This window comes from Rhinoderma darwinii, chromosome 6 (genome assembly GCF_050947455.1).
Source record: "Rhinoderma darwinii isolate aRhiDar2 chromosome 6, aRhiDar2.hap1, whole genome shotgun sequence".
Classification (NCBI taxonomy): Eukaryota; Metazoa; Chordata; class Amphibia; order Anura; family Rhinodermatidae; genus Rhinoderma; species Rhinoderma darwinii.
In genome coordinates this window covers 107,849,215-107,868,013 of record NC_134692.1, presented here as the reverse complement: position 1 = coordinate 107,868,013, position 18,799 = coordinate 107,849,215, and positions in this window count along the sequence as shown.

Below are 18,799 nucleotides of genomic sequence, written 5' to 3'. Positions count from 1 at the left end.
ACATATATACATGCAAATATACATACATGCAAACATACACACATATATACATGCAAACTATCATACATACATGCATACACACACACATGAAAACATACATACATACAAACAAACATGCAAAGATACATACATACATATATACAAGCATGCACAAATATACATGCAAACATAAATACATGCAAACATAATTACATACATGCACATATATAAACATACATGCAAACATACATGCAAAAATAAAAACATGCAAACATACATACATGCACATATATACATACATACATGACAACATACATACAAACATACATGACAACATACATACATGCAAACATACATACATGCAAACATACATACACACATGCAAACATATATACATGCAAATATACATACAAACATGCACATGTATACATACATGCCAACATACATGCAAACATACATGCACATATATACATACATGACAACATACATACATGCAAATATACATACATACACACATGCACATATATACATACATGCCAACATACATGCACATATATACATACATGACAACATACATACATACATACATGACAACATACATACATATATATATATACACACATGCAAATATACATACATTCATGCAAACATACATGCAAACATACATACATACATACAAATATACATACACACATGCACATATATACATACATGACAACATACATACATACATACATACATGACAACATACATGCAAAAATACATACATGCAAACGTACATGCAAATATATACATGCAAATATACATACAAACATGCACATATATACATACATGCCAACATACATGCAAACATACATGCACAGATATACATACATACATACATGCCAACATACATACATGCCAAAAAATAATAATAATACGTTCATACTTACTTTCCTCCTGTCCGGCCTCCAGCGATGACGTTTCATTCATGTCGCCGCTGCAGCCTGTGATTGGCTGCAGAGGCGGTCACGTGGGATGAAGCGTCATCCTGACGTGCGTGACCGCCACTACAGCCTGTGATTGGCTGCAGCGGCGAAAGGGATGAAACGTCATCGCTGGAGGCCGGACAGGAGGAAAGTAAGTACGAACGTATAATTTTTATTTTTTTATTACATTTAAATGGTATTTTCCGCGCGCCGAGCATGTACTGTGAAGGTTGCTGAAAGAGTTAGTGCAGCCCATTAACTCTATCAGCACCCTGGACAGTAGCATGCTCGGCGCACGTAAGTGACAGGTTCGGTCAGAACTAGTTCGGTCCGAACCGAACTTTTTTGTGAAATTCGGCGAACTAGCCGAACCGAACTTTTGATAAGTTCGCTCATCTCTACTCTATATCATTAATAAATAAGCTGAATAATGGTGGTCCCAGCACTGAACCCTGTGGTACACCACTTATAACCGGGGACCATTCAGAGTAGGAATCATTGACCACAACTCTCTGGAAACGGTCCTTGAGCCAATTCTCAATCCAATTACAAACTATACTTTCTAAACCTATAGTCCTTAATTTACCCATTAGACGTCTATGAGGGACAGTGTCAAGTGCCTTTGCAAAGTCCAAAAACACTACATCCACAGCGGCCCCTCTGTCTAGGCTTCTGCTCACCACTTCATAAAAACAAATCAGGTTGGTTTGACAGCTTCTGTCCTTAGTAAAACCATGCTGGCTGTCACTTATAATACAATTTTTTTGTCACATAATCCTGTATATAGTCCCTCAATAGCCCCTCAAACATTTTCCCTACAATGGATGTTAAGCTTACTGGTCTATAATTACCCGGGGAAGACCTAGAGCCCTTTTTGGAAATAGGCACCACATTTGCCCTGCGCCAGTCCCTTGGCACTATACCAGTCACTAGAGAATCTCAAAATATTATGAAGAGGGGGACAGAAATAACTGAACTAAGCTCCTTAAGAACGCTTGGGTGTAACCCATTTGGTCACGGGGCCCTGTGTACGTTTATTTGATTTCATTTATTTATTATGTTGTGTCACATAATGCTATGTGCATAGCCCGGAAGCAGTTGGCTCCGTACATAGTATAGCGGCCGTGCTTCAGAATTGCAGGTCTGCTCCTATTTACTTGAATAGCAGCAGAGCTCACGACCAGAGCTAACTGCTTCCGGCTTGTACGTCCAGTGCACAGAGGCACCGGACCAGCTGATCTGTGCGGGGCCCTGTTGTCGGACCCCCACAGATCATTTACTGATGACTTATCCGGTGGATAGGTCATCAGTTGTCAGAAGCTAGAAAACCCCTTTAATGTTACTTTGTCCTATATAATGGCCATATAGGGGCTGTCCAGAGAAAATTATGACCTGTCTGGCACAGGTTGTTGAAACTACTCAAAGGGGATCTGTCACTAGTTTATTAATGCCCTATCTCCTAACTAATCTAGTAGGCACTCTGCTGCTGATACCTACAGTGTATTTCTTTTCAAAAACCTTTATTATTTGCAAAGTTATATGCATTCTAAATATGCTAATTTGGCTATACTTGCCAAATGGGAGGTAACTCTTTCTTTTCACTCTGGGCAGTGTAATGCTTTCTGTATGATGCTGTCCAATCAGCATCATGCAGTTCTCCTCCTCCCTGCCCAGCAACACAGCGTGATCCTATGTTATATAGCTCCCATCCCCGACTGTGTTTTCAACTTGGTGATATCTCTGGTTGTTTCACAGCTAGAACTGCGATCCTGGCGTCATATGAAAGATTAGAATCTCATCTTTCACATGTTCTAGGTTGTCCACAGCCGGAGATATGGCTATTTGAAGTGATCCCCCTTCCCTCCAGCCTCAGTCTCTCACAATGTGTGAAGCAGCTTCAGGCTTATAGGACAGCGTCAGACGATGTGAGGTAGCTCCACCTCAGGAGAATCGCTGGTATTTACACCCACTTGTCTAGTATAGTCTTATTTGCATATTTAGAAAAAAGTTCATTGTAAAATAATAAACTTTTTGGGACATAATTTTCACTAGCATTATCAATGTGACAGCGCCTATTACATTAGCTAGGAGATTGGGCATTTCTAAACTAGCGACAGATCCTCTTTAAACATCGGGGGCATGTCTTAGCTCTTCAGAGCTGTCACTGCACTAGGTCACTACAATCCTTTAAGAGCTCCATAATACTATACGTAGAGTGAAGTTTACCCATTGCCTCTCATTTTTTATATTTGCTCAATAATGGTTATTTCTTGTTTCCAATTGATATTACTGTTATTTTTTTCAAAACTCACAGGAATACATTGTTGCTTTCCCTACTAATCACATGGCCGTCTACTCTTTTACTATTGTTACATTTTTTCAGCATTGTAGCTCCTCGTTTAAAATGCATGTTCATCGTTGCCATTTTAGTTTCAATAGTTTTTATTGAGAATTTTTTTCTTTCAATAATAACAGAAGAATACAAATGTAACACATAATACAGTCACAGCATCAACAACGAGCTGAGCATTTACAGTAGTAAAAGTAAAAAAGTAGGTCAAAAAATAAAAAGAAATCTCAAAAAGAAATCACAGAGCCAGCATATCAGAACTCGTTATAGCTTAGTGTAAAGCATGAGAATAGTTATAATCTAGGAGGTGGCCAGTTATTTTTAACAGAAAGGATTAACAGTCCAGTATGACTGTGTATTAGTAAATGCAGAAAAAGTGGAGTTACCAAATGCAATTATCTTTTGGTAAGCATAAGAAGTGTTAATTAATGCAAACAGTTCTTCTAAGGTAGGAGCAATAGCACTTTCCAATGCCTAGTTAAGACTAATTTTGCCATTACTAAAATCTTACAAGACAATTTCCTGAACCGAGGAGAAATAATATCCATATTTAAAAACAGTAGAGCCAAGTAGGGTGAAATGGGAATTGTGAATTGAAACAAAGACTCCAGTAGATTAAATACATGCTTACAATACTCCTGTAAATAGGACAACCCCACAAAGTATGGAGCATCTATGACCACATCCTCTCCAGCAATCCTCTGCAGAGTTCGGGTTCATCTGATGTAACCCATCTGGTGTATAATACCAGAGTAGGACGGTTTTGGTGGCTGCTTTAACGTGTCAACTACATTGTGGAGTACACAGAAGCTGTAAATAAAAGCATACATACCGGACGGGCAGATGCTTTGACCTTTTGGGGACACAGCTGATGATTAATCTTCCTCCTGAAGATACAAACCGGAAATAAAAGACACAAGTGGATCCAGAGTCTACATGCATGCCATGAATAAGGACACGAGACGTGTCAGAAACACGTAGGCACAATTAACCAAAGAAATATTTTGTGGTCCTTCACCCTCCACCCATCTCTGTACTCTGCCATGCTACTGTTCTTTTAAACTTGTTACACTACCAATAAAATTGGAACAGGAGTTCCATTTTACCTACCTTCAGCGCTGGATTTTGGTTCTCTTTCTTTTCACATTGTGGAGTAGTATGAATACGTTTAAAAGCGTTGGGTTTTAGGGTATTATAAATGCTTTTAAGGCCCTTTGTTTCTTTGCTAAGCCAGCTAAATAGTCTCAGGTTACATGTGGGATGAAGATCACCAAGATCTGAAACAAAATGTCTAATTTGTAAATATCTAAAGAATTCGCTCTGTGGTAAGGAGTATGTCGTCATCAAATACTCGAAAGGGCACAAATGGTCTTGTTGAAACATATGAGAAACATGTGTAATACCTCCGGTCTTCCAATGTATTAAGATCAGGTTTGAGATAGCCAATTTGAGAAAATCCACAGGGACTTGAGATCTGGGGAGAGGTAATTGGGCAATTGACTCTTTCTGAATGTGAGACCAGCATTTCAATGCAGCAGTCGTAAAGGGTAATATATGGGAAGGAGGTAAAATATTTCAGTATGTGAAAAACAATAGGGCCTGAAAGTTAGAAGGGGGACTGTAGGAAGATTAGATCTGTACCCAGTGTTTAGAGAGGTCTGCCCTCCATCCCAGGTGTAAAAGTGATACCAGACTAGCCACATAATAGTCATACATATCTGGGAAACCCTAAACCTCCCAGGAATTTGTCCCCGGTGAGTATGAAGAGACCCTTGGTTTTCGAGAGGAACATATAACCCTCATGAGAATCTTTTGAAGAAGCTGGAAGAATGTTTTTGGAATGGCTATTGGGAGTGTGCGAAACAAATATAAGACCTTTGGGAGCAATAACATTTTAAATGAAGCAACTCTCCCTACACATGATACCTTAGATTTATGTAATCTTGAAGTTTCAGACTGCAATACTGTTAAGAGAGGTTCATAGTTAGCTTGATATAGAGATCTATACAGAAGTGTCAAGGTAATCCCTAGGTATTGAATACCCTTCTCTTGCCAGTCAAAGAGATATTTGGTTTTGAGATTGTGAAGAGACGATGCAGTGAGCTGTAACGGGAGTACTTGGGATTTTTGAATATTATGTTTATAGAACGATATTCGACCCAATGACTGTATAAATTCCAAAGTAGTTGCTAGAGAAGTTTCCAGGGAAAGAAAGAGAGAGAGTCACATCATCTGCGTATAGTGATATGGTATGAGTTCTATTCCCTATTTGTATCCCATGTATATCTTTATGTGATCTCAAAAGTTGCACTAGTGGTTCCATCAAAATGCTGAAAATTAGGGCAGACAGTGGATAGCCCAGACGAGTGCCATTTGAGATCTTGAAGCTATCAGATAAAACACCATTTGTGTAGACCCTAGCCAAGGGAGCTGAAGATAGTGTGTTAATAGCGCTAAGTATATTGCCATTAAATCCCATTGTACTGAGGGCCGAGAAAGCATACGACCAGTGGATGTGGTCGAACGCCTTCTTGGTGTCAAGAGTTAGCATAACTAATGGGGTTTTTGATTGCTCAATATGATGTAAGAGGCCCAAAACTCTATGTGTATTATCTGATGCTTGTCTGCTCTTCACAAACTCTATTTGTGGGGGGCCAATCTATTTCCCAAAATTTTTGCATAAAGTTTGATATCCATGTTTAGCAATGATATAGGACGAATGTTCTGAGGTGTATCAGTGAATTTTCCTGGTTTAGGGATAGTTACGATTAGATTAGCTTGATTTTCTGCAGGGAGAGCACCAGAGGTCATAGCTTCCTGGAAGAATCTGCACAGAAAAGTAGTTAGAATATCTCGTAATCGCTTCAGAAATGTCCTTATCTAATATTGGGGAATTAAAAATTATCAATTGATCTTCAGATAGTTTAGGTAGGGCAACCTTTCATAAGAAAGTCTGAATTTCCGAGTCAGATGGTTGATAAGAAAAAGGGTTGGTTTTCAGATGGCATTATGAAGAGTAAAAGTCTCTAAATTGGTTGGCTATATATTTGGGATATGTCTGTTTGATTTTTGTATGGGGGTCTATAAGAAAATCCAAATAAAGAGAAAGAAAACGAAGCACTCCAGTAGAAAAGTTTTTGTCTTTTATTCACCAAAACATAACCTGCAACGTTTCAACCCTCACAGGGTCTTTGTCAAGCATAAAGCAAACTTGTCTATAAGAAAAGGGATCCTAGTTTTCTGGTATGGGGTCTTGAGTCGAGCAGCTAGTAATTTCCCAGCCTCATTATTTTGCGAGTAGTATCTAGCTTGCGTTTTCCTGAGGTTCTTTCATAATCAGTTAATAGGCAAGAACAAAGTCATTGGAGAAGGGTGAACAACTGCTTTGCTTGTGGTGTTTGGTTAGCTTTTTTTCGCAATTCTAGTTCTTGTATGTCTTTTGAAAGGGAGGATAACGTGGCTAGCCGTTGTTTCTTAACAATTTGGCCTATATGAATGAGGGTCCCTCTGATGAACGCTTTGTGAGCATTCCACAGGGAGAAGACGATTATGTCTGAAGTATTGTTTTGCTGAAAATTTTCATGGAGATCTCTTTCTATAGTCTGCTTCTGTGTGGGGTGAGAGAGTAAGAAGGAGTTGCATCTCCAAAGACAAATCAGACTCATAGTGTTGTGTTCTTCTAAGGACAGGGTTACAGCAGCATAGTCAGACCATTTTATGGTTTCAATGGAGGAAGATTTAGCTATGAGGAGTAATTCTTTATCAACAAAAAACATGTAAATGCGAGAGTAGCTATTATGGGTTGGAGAGAAAAAGGAGTTGCCACGATCCGTGGGTATGTGGACCCACTAGGCCACATCGCCGTAGCGGAGTAGCAGCCGGCCAAACAACAGTCCTAGTACAAGGGTACCTTTGATAGTCCAGACAGTAACGAAGGCTATGCACAGATGAACTTGCAGGCAGATGACACCAGACATGGTGTATAACAGCAGGCATGACAGGTGGCACAACACGATGCCAACACTCTAAGGCACAGGAAGAAATATAGCACGGGATACAGGTAGCAGGGCACGGGAACAACAGGAACAGAATAACACTAAGGGACCATTTGATAAGACTAACATGGGTAAACACAACAATGCTAATGAGTGAAATGGCAGGGTCCTTTTTATAGTCCAAGGTGATCATGGGCGTCCATGTCCGCGGCCGTCGAGGGGTAAGTTAGAACGACGGTCCGCGGCTGTGGACGTTACAGGAGTAGTCTTTCTCTGTGCTGTGATGAGCACGCCAAGCATCATATAGGTTATTTGTAAAGGATCTGCCAGGCACAGCTTCTGTGTATACGCCCATAGGTAATCAGCCTGCACCTGCTTCTATGTCTGTGAGACTAACTCCGTCTTCCACCACTCAGGATGGCAGGCTTAGGAGTGGGAGAGCCTATCACAGCCTGGCCAGACGGAGCTAGCTCCCGCCCTCTGTCTATTTATACCTGCCTTTCCTGTTCCTCCTTGCTTGTGATTCTTCTCGTGTGGTTTCCTGGCCCTGCTGCAGCTTCTGAACTATTTGACCCTGCTTCATACTTACCCTGGCTTACTGACTACTCTCCTGCTCTGCGTTTGGTGCCTCGTACACTCCTGGTTTGACTCGGCTTGTTCACTACTCTCCTGCTCAGCGTTTGGTACCTCGTACACTCCTTGTTTGAGTCGGCTCGTTCATCACTCTTGTTGCTCACGGTGTTGCCGTGGGCAACTGCCCCATTTCCCTTAGCTTTGTGTACCCTTGTCTGTTTGTCTGTCGTGCACTTACTGAGCGTAGGGACCGTCGCCCAGTTGTACCCCGTCGCCTAGGGCGCGTCGTTGCAAGTAGGCAGGGACTGAGTGGCGGGTAGACTAGGGCTCATTTGTCTGTTTCCCTACCCCCACCATTACATTATTTTTCCAAATTAGATCACCCAATGTAGTCTGCACCTGCCGGGAATGAGTCGTGGTATCTAAAGTCGCATTAATTATAGTGTTGAAGTCCCCACAAATTTATAATCTCCACTGTAAATGTTTGTTAACTATTCTAAACACTTTGTGTAAAAAGCAAAGGTGGTGTCTATTAGGAGCATATAATGTCATTAAGGTATGCGTCACATTATTAATTATGCCAACAATATAATGAATCGACCATTCGGATCCATATGAGCATGAAAAATGGAACTGAAGTTGGGGCCAGAACGAGAGAAGAACTTCTTAATGAGGGTTGGAGCATTGAGGTTCTCTTCTGGCTCCCAGGACCTCTCCTCTGGATTAAACCCCTTCCAATCCACCAAATAAAAAGTTTTTCCTCCTATTTTTTTGAAGTCCAGGATTTCCTTAACTTCAAACACATCGGCAGAACCGCTGGGAGCAACTGCAGGGCTAGGAGTCTTAGAGTACTGGTTCAGGACCACAGACTTCAGGAGAGGCACGTGAAAGGAGTTGGGGATCCTAAGGGTAGGAGGCAGCCAAAGCTTATAAGAAAGCTAACATAGTGAAAAACACAAAACACAACACCATTTGGTGCAGATTACCCAGGGATGGATAAATGGTGAAGAAGGAGAAGAGTAATATGCTCACCTTGTAAATTTGTGCAGGCACAGGCACAACACTGGTAAAAAATATAGACAGAATCCACGTGTCAAACTGTAGCCAGGGTCCAAATTACACTGGCAACATAAGGTATATATTGCCATAAAGTAAAAAGCGTTTGCAAGGTAGAAAAAATTTATATCTATACATATATGTATGAGCATAAAAATGTATATTGTCGTTCATCCAATTGCCGCTTAGTACATAACCTAATTCACATTTGAACAGGTATTTTTTATTTTCATTTTCTTAAACGTTTCTTTTTGGGTTAAATATTTTTGTATCGATCTTCAAAAGCAAAATTATATTAAACTTTTATTATTATTACATCGGACTACTCACTGGTTTATCAGCAACACTTAGGGTCATATATGTACATTTATATGCTCATATATATATATATATATATATATATATATAGATCCCATAAACACAACAAAAATTTGAACAGCACATTCCAACTAAATGATACAAAATGTATGCAGGTGCAAGAACACCCATGACTGCAGATATACAGCAAACATAGAATGGTGACAGCACCCTGCGACACTAATGCCACCTAAACCACTAAATATAAATAAATATGCACTAAAGCTAAATCTACTTACAAATAGGGAGGTTCTTAGTGCACATTTTGATCAAAAAGTGTTAGCCCACCTGCCACGACAAGGCGACCTCTGTAAGGTGGGAACCTACACTGCACATACACCCAGAACTGGGACTAAGCCTACATATATACCTGGGGATGGTAGGATCCAGCATTGAACTGATTAAAATCACCCAGGGCAGAATGGGAGGAGTGCAAGAACAACAAGTGGAGGCAGTCACTAACCCCACATATATGGATCCCATAAACACAACAAAAATTTGAACAGCACATTCCAACTAAATGATACAAAATGTATGCAGGTGCAAGAACACCCATGACTGCAGATATACAGCAAACATAGAATGGTGACAGCACCCTGCGACACTAATGCCACCTAAACCACTAAATATAAATAAATATGCACTAAAGCTAAATCTACTTACAAATAGGGAGGTTCTTAGTGCACATTTTGATCAAAAAGTGTTAGCCCACCTGCCACGACAAGGCGACCTCTGTAAGGTGGGAACCTACACTGTTGGAATGTGCTGTTCAAATTTTTGTTGTGTTTATGGGATCCATATATGTGGGGTTAGTGACTGCCTCCACTTGTTGTTCTTGCACTCCTCCCATTCTGCCCTGGGTGATTTTAATCAGTTCAATGCTGGATCCTACCATCCCCAGGTATATATGTAGGCTTAGTCCCAGTTCTGGGTGTATGTGCAGTGTAGGTTCCCACCTTACAGAGGTCGCCTTGTCGTGGCAGGTGGGCTAACACTTTTTGATCAAAATGTGCACTAAGAACCTCCCTATTTGTAAGTAGATTTAGCTTTAGTGCATATTTATTTATATTTAGTGGTTTAGGTGGCATTAGTGTCGCAGGGTGCTGTCACCATTCTATGTTTGCTATATATATATATATATATACAAACGAGGAAATACCTACTATTTTTCTACCTACTATATATGTGTATATATATATATATATATATATATATATATATATATATATATATATATATATATATATATATACACATTTTTCTGCCTTGCAATCCCTTTTTACCTTGTGGCAATATATACCTTATGTTGCCAGAGTAATGTGGAACCTGGCTTCACTTTTACACGTGGATTCTGTCTACACTTTTTAGAAGTGTTGTGCCTGTGCCTGCACAACTTTCCAAGGTGAGCATATTGCTCTTCTTCTTCTTTACCATTTATCCATCCCTTGGTAATCTGAACCTTGTGGCGCTGTGTTTTGTGTTTTTCTCTGTTTTAGCTTTCTATCATCGGGCTCTACCATTACCCTGCTTTGGGTCTTACAGTTCCCGTCACCCAAGGCATCTCTTCAGATACCATCAAAACAGTTTCTGATTCTGCTCCAATGACCATTGAACAAGGACTTCCCCCCACAATCTAATCTTGCTTCATCAATACTTTGCATCTGAGTTTTTTCCCTACAAAGACCTATATAAACGACTGTGTATCATCTTCCAATTATGTTAGACTTTATCTTGGAGAGAATTCGTTCCCATGATTTTTTAATCTCGCAAATTATTAGCACAGCTGTCCCTGATGATATCATCTTAACAGTGAGTAATGACTTCACTTTGGAATAGACTAATGTAATGACTAATCTATATCTTACACTCAAGGATACTTTGAAGGAAGAAGCTTCCCAAAATATTGACTGTCGCTTTTTTTAACTATATATCACTAAAAACATTGCTCCTAGGGGACTCAGACTTTTGTTTAATACTCCATACCCCAATGTCTTAATTGGTTTGACTATATGAAAGAATGTTCTACGGGGTTCCTTAAAAAATTACTTGATAAAAAGCTAGAAATTAGTCCATTTTTAGCCTCTACTATTGTTAAACTTAGTAAACAACCACATGATTTTTCAGATCACCCTGATTTTATGAAATTTGAATTTTCTACCAAAAATAGACTCCACAACTTTAAAAAGGATCTAGTATCAAAAAAGGCAAAAATATTGAAAAGAGACAGATTAGACTATCATATTAATAGTTTAGGTGATTGGAGATCTGCTTACTCATCCCATACTACCTCAACAGTGTCCCATGTTGATAATATTTCCTCTGCTAATCTTCTGCCCTCTGATCAAAGAAATTCCTATCTAATTGAATACAAACATCTTATTGAGTCAGCAACTGCTGAAGGTTTGCAATCTCAAAACGAAAAAAACTTTTTATCAGTTTGGTTTCCTACTACACCGTTTATGTACCATTTGACAAAAATCCATAAATCCACATATTTCCATCCTGGGAGACCTATTATTTCTGGTATAGGATCCCTAACAAGTAACCTTTCTCACTACATAGATTTGCACTTACATCTCTTTGTACTTAAATTACTCTCTTTTTTAAAAGACTCATCTCATCTCATTAGAGATTTGAAAGAGTTTAATTGTACTCACACCTTCAGTTTTTTAACAGCAGATGTATCTGCACTGTATTCAAATATCCCACATGACCAAGGCATTAATGTCACGGCTTCTTATTTATCTTCTGATGCCCATATACCTACTAAGCAGATAACATTTCTGATAGAATGTATTGATTTCATTTTAAAACATAATGCTTTTATTTTCCATAATACATTTTATAGACATATTAAGAGTTGTGCGATGGGGTCGAGGTTTGCTCCCTCGTATGCGAATCTGTATATGGGTGCCTTCTAAATGATTTATGTCTTAGAGGAGCATCCTTTTAGAAATAATGCATTATTTTATAAACGCTATATAGACGATTTGTACTTTGTGTGGAGGGGTGATGAGGCTTCAACTACTGCTTTTATTGAATTACTTAATAAAAATACATTTGGTTTAACATTCACACATACCTACTCTGATAGATCTATTGATTTTCTTGATCTTACAATTAGCAAAAATATAGACACCTTTTCTACTAAAACACATTTTAAACTAGTTGATGTGAACAGTTACCTCGATTTTAAAAGCGCTCATTATCCACCATGGCTTAAAAATATTCCTTTTGGGCAGTTTAGGTGATTGAGGAAAAACTGCTCTGTCCAAAAAGACTTTTTGAAAGAATGTCAGCTTTTGAAAAAAAGATTTAAAGAAAAATGTATTCCCGTTCGTCTAATTCATGGGGCGCAACAAAAAGCTATGTGCCTGACACAAGAATATTGTATTAAACCTGTGAGTATAAAAAAAGACAGCCCTGACTCTTCCAAACATAAATATAATTTATTTTACTTCCTATAACACTGGAAGTAAGCCTATTATGTTGATTCTTCATAAACATTGGCATATTCTTTTGAATGATCCTTTTCTGAAAGAGAAACCCAAAGTTATCTTCAGAAGAGCAAAAACTCTGAGAAACATAGTAGAACCTAGCAAACTACGTACCAATAAACATTTTGTCTCCAAAATGTTCCCAGCGCTCCTTGGATCCTTTCGGTGTGGACATCCAAGCTGTCTGTGTTGTTCCAATATTACACACAAAAATAAGAATTTTTCTTCTACCGTTACTCTAGAATTGTTTCCCATCAAAGGTTTCCTTAGTTGTGGGAGTGACTATGTAATATACCTTTTGCAATGTACATGCAATCTACAATATATAGGACGTACTACACAAACACTCCGTAATAGGATCAACAATCATTGTTCAAATGACATAAAAGGTTTTCCCAAACAGAGGGTTTTCCGTCATTGTTTATACAAACACAACTGTAAATTTGACTGTATGATGGTCATTCCCATTGAAGAGATTTAATTAGATAATTCTAATAGATTTTTAAAACTTAAACAAAGGGAACATTTTTGGATCTATAAACTTTCTACCTTACATGCCAAGGGTTTGAACGATATTACTGAAACCACTTTAGAATGATCATTCCAAAAGTCCCGTGTATATTTATTCACATGAGAATATCAATTAGTTTATCTATTTTTATAAAATAGTTTTAGTACGATTTAGTGTTCCATATAACCTTGCATTTTACCCAATATATATATTTTGTATCTATATATTGTTTTATTTTTATATCTATGGTTTTATATGTACTCATAGCATGACAGGTGTCTTTATTTTGTTTGTATTTAGATATGTAAATTGGGCTCATTATTCCTCATTTATCTTGCCTATTGTCCATCGCAAATTTTGAGAACAAAATGTATTATGCCCCTTGCAATAGGTGCATCATACCTGTATTTGTTTCTTGTCCGGCCTAGCGCGATCCATATTTTTCTTCCCATGATATGCATATGCTGGTGTGGAAGTAGTGGACTCACTTGTGTGGTTGTTGTATGAGAACTCGGCCCATGGAAGAAGCTGTACCCAGTCATCATGCTGCATGGATATGAAGTGGCGAATGTACACTGTCGTTCAAAAGCTTTGGAGCCAATTTCATCCTACAACAGGACAATGACCCAAAGCACACCTCCAAATTATGCAAGAACTATTTAGGGAAGAAGCAGGCAGCTGGTATTCTTTCTGTAATGGGGTGACCAGCGCAGTCACCAGATCTCAACCCCATAGAGCTGTTGTGGGAGCAGCTTGACCGTACGGGATGCAAGAAGTGCCCATCAAGCCAATCCAACTTGTGGGAGGGCCTTCTGGAAGCATGGGGTGAAATTTCTCCCGATTACCTCAGCAAATTAACAGCCAGAATGCCAAAGGTCTGCAATACTGTAATTGCTGCAAATGGAGCATTCTTTGACGAAAGCAAAGTTTGAAGGAGAAAATTATTATTTCAAATAAAAATCATTATTTCTAACCTTGTCAATGTCTTGACTATATTTTCTAGTCATTTTGCAACTCATTTGATAAATATAAGTGTGAGTTTTCATGGAAAACACAAAAGTGTCTGGGTGACCCCAAACTTTTGAACGGTAGTGTAATTCTCCATGATTTGGTTAATCCTCTCGACTTGGCCATTGGACTGGGGATGATAGGCTGAAGAAAAGTCCAACTTCACGTCTAGGAGTTTACAGAGGGCACTCCAGAATTTATAAGTGAACTGAAACCCCTGATCAGATATGTAATGAAGAGTCAAGCCATACAAACGGAAGAAGTGCTGGATGAATAGGTTAGCCAGTCAAGTAGCAGAAGGTAGGCTGGTGAGCGGGATAAAATGAGCCATCTTCTAGAACCAGTCTACCACCAGTCAGACCGTATTGCATCCTGCAGAAAAAGGGAAGTCTGTGACAAAGTCAATTGCTATATGCTGTCAGGGAGCATTAGGCACAGGCAGAGGTTGGAGCAGACCGGCAGGCTTGGAGTGAGCAACTTTGTTGGAAGCACACACAGTGCAGGACGAGACAAAGTCCACAATATCTTTGGGCAGCGTGAGCCTCCAGAAATGTTGGGCAATCAGAGCTCAGGTTTTGCGAGCACCCGCGTGCCCAGCCAGTTTGGAGCTGTGCCCCCAGCGAAGGATTCTCCTCCTGTCTGCCAACCGCACAAAAGTCCTCCCCGAAGGGATGTCTCTAACTTTCAGAGGATTAGCAGAAATAATACAGGACGGGTCAATAATACTTAGCAGGGACTCCACGATTTTCTCTGTTTCAAATGGCCTGGACAGGGCATTGGCCTTCAAATTTTTGTCAGCGGGAGGGTAGTGGAGCACAAATTCGAACCGGGTGAAGAACAGCGACCAACTGGCTTGACAGGGGTTCAGCCATTGGGCTGACTGGAGATAGGTAGATAGGTGAGGTTCTTTTGGCCATTATATATCAGTATAGGGTGAGTTGCACCCTCTAGTAGATGTCTCCACTCCTCCAGAGCCAATTTGATGGCCAGTAACTCCCGATACCCAATAGAGTAAATCCGCTCTGCGGAGGAAAAAAGTCTAGAGTAACAGCCACATACCACTGCCTTCCCTTTGGAACCTCCCTGGAACAGAAGTGCACCTGCACCAACAGAGGAGGCGTCCACTAGAGTCCACACCTTGGCGTTCATACCTTTTTTGATGAGGGTAGGGATGGGGATCGTCAGTGAAGAGAAGTTTGGGATAAACTGCCGGTAGAAGTTGGCGAATCCGAAAAAACGCTGTATGGACCTCAGACCTTGAGGACGTGGCCATTCCAGAATGGACTTTACCTTCTCAGGATCCATCTTGAGGCCTTGGTCTGAGATGATGTAGCCCAGGAAGGCTAGAGAATTCTTCTCAAAAATACACTTCTCCAGCTTGGCATACAGACGATTCTCCCTTAATCGAAGCAGAACTTGACGGACATGCCTCCGATGAGTCGTCGGATCTTCAGAGAAAATCAAAATATCATCCAGATAGACCACTACACAGACATAGAGGAGATCTCGGAAGATATCATTAACTAATTATTGGAAGACCACGGGAGCGTTGCAGAGACCGATGGGCATTATCAGGTATTCATAGTGCCCATCTCGAGTGTTGAATGCCATCTTCTATTCGTTACCCTGGCGGATCTGGATCAAATTGTAAGCCCCACGCAAGTCTAGTTTAGAAAAAATCTTGGCTCCTCGTATGCGGTCAAATAGTTCGGAAATTAGTGGCAACGGATATTTGTTTTTGCCTGTGATTTCATTGAGACCACGGTAGTTAATGCAAGAGCGAAGACATCGGTCTTTTCTCTTGACAAAGAAGAACCCGGCCCTGGCCTGGGAGGAGGATTTTTGTATGAGACCCCTCTCCAGATTCTCCTTGATATAGGCCGACATGGACTGAGTCTCTGGCAGGGAGAGAGGGTATACCCGTCCATGGGGAGGGGACGCATTTGGAACTAGTTCAATGGGACAGTCATAAGCCCGGTGTGGGGGAAGCATCTCATCCTCCTTCTTGCTGAAGACATCCGCAAAGTAAGAGAAATGAGGAGGTAATCCTGCCAATGACTGAGGCAGAGGAGGCTTGACAGGATGGATCTGTAACAGACAGCGGTTGAGACATTTGTAGCCCCATTGGAGAATCCCTCCGGAATTCCAGTCCAGGACTGGGACATGTAACCGAAGCCATGGCAGGACCAGTAGAACAGGATTGATGGCTTTAGGCAAAACAAGTGACTAAATCAGTTCAGTATGGAGGGCTCCAACTTAGAGCTTCAGCGGCTTGGTTTCAGATATGATCGGGTCGGGCAGAGGCAGTCCATTCACCGAGGAAACAGCCAAAGACGTCTCCAGAGAGACTGTAGGCAACTTGAGATGATCCACTAGGTCTTTTTGGATGAAGTTTGCCGCGGACCCTGGGTCCAGATAGGCAGAGACCCGGTGCGACTTTTCGCCAGACACTATGGTCACATGGATGGACAGTTTAGAAAATATGTTTTTATTCAGCGCCGTTCCGCCTAGGGTTGTCTCTCCAACCAATCCTAGGCATTGGATTTTTTTGGCTTCTGGGGGCACAAACGCATAACATGGCCTCCGAGGCCACATTACAGACAAAGTCCCGAAGTGCGTCTGCGTTGTTTCTCCTGGGCTGAGAATTTGAGCCGGTCCACCTGCATAGGCTCCTGTGGTGGAACAACTGGTTAGGGCAACAGAGATTGCTGGAAAGTAGGAGCCAGCCTGGGGAATCTTCTCTCCCGACGAACCTCTTGGGATCGCTCAGGATCCTCATGTCAAACCGGGTGGCAAGAAGCATGAGGTCATCCAGGGTAGCTGGCAGATCACGGGCAGTAGACGATAAGTCCTCTGAGTGCATGGCTGGGTTTCCATGAGCTGGCTGACTAAGAAATATAAATAAAAAGAACAGCGCAATAAACAGTGGGACAAGTCTTATACCCGAAGTGGAGGAGAACAGGAACAGTTAGAACTGTTCAACAGGTTTGGGGGGAGAAAAGTCAGTTGAAAGATGAACCAAAGGTGGCCACCATCCTGGCACCAGATGTACATGATGCGTCCTTCGAATGTGCAATGCAGGAAAGTCCAGGTCTGCAATCCTTCACTAGTTAGTAGTAGTAAATCCAGGATGACTCTCGTTCAGTGTCTTTGGTATTTACGATGGTTTACCACCTGACAATCTTCCTTAAGCTGGTGTGGGCGAGCATTGGAAAGTTTTTCTGGAACAGATACTGTTATGTTCCAGTGTCCCAGAAGAGCTGTACCATCCGACAGAGACCTGATGATATGTTGGGGGTTGTTGCGGTTTTATAATCAGGCATACTGGAAAACCCCAACGGTATAATTCTTGTTTTCGCCTAATGCTGTAGTTATGGGGGCTAGCTTTCGGCAAAGTTGTAGAGTAACAGCAGGTAAATCTGTGAAGACCGATAACATTTTGTATTGAGCAGGGATAGTGTCCTGTTTTCCTCATGGATTCCATTAGTAGCTCCTTAATATGGAAGTGTAAGCGGGCTAGAACATCGCGTGCAACATCTTCAACTAAATGTCTTCATCTCTGAATTCTATGTACTCTATCAATAATCAGATCCCTCTGGGTGCAGCGAGGTAACATGGTTTTAATAAAGTCTTGTACATAGTTTGTCAGGTCCTGGGAAGCAACATCTTCTGGGATCTCCCGAAATGTAACATTATTCCGGCGGGACCTTTCTTCCAGGTACGGCATTTTGGCTTTAACCCGAGAGACTTTGTCTTTTAAATCGTAATGGACATCAATAAGATCATTATGCGATGATGCTCGCTCACTAGTTTTAGATTCCACATTCTGTACTCTAGTCTCAACTTCTTGCACTGCAATTAATACAGGGTGAATTAGTTTAGCAATCCCAGTTTGCAATGAGGTATTCATTGTTTTCATAGTGAGTACTGTAACAGAGTCACTGTAAGAAGGCAAATCTCCCAAGACATCACTATAGTCAGAGACTATCTCTTCTCATCAAGGGGCCCTATTTGGGGATGCTATCCCTGTGGTGAATGTGTGACATGTGCCAACATCAAACGAGCGACCACCTTTGAATCACTGAGTAACAGACAGGAATTCAAAATACTGCATCATATATCCTGTAGCACCAAATTTGTGATTTATTACGCAACACGTGGCTGCTTGAAAGTATATGTTGGCTTGACTTCCCGGCAACTACGAACCAGAATTAGGGAACATGTGCGGGATATTGTTGCGGCAAAGGAGGTACATGATCTTACCCTGTTGAAAACAATACCTAAACATGTCAAACTCTATCATGGCTGTGACCCCCGTACTTTTAAGAAATGGGGGATCGACAGGGTCCACTTTGGTGTCAGAGGAGGGGATGCGAGAAAACTCCATGCCCAGAAAGAATGCCAGTGGATTATAACCTTAGGGACTATGGTCCCGGTTGGCCTTAACAAACAAATTAGTATTTTGCGGCATTCCTCTATAATTCCATTTTCTGTCTTTATTTTTA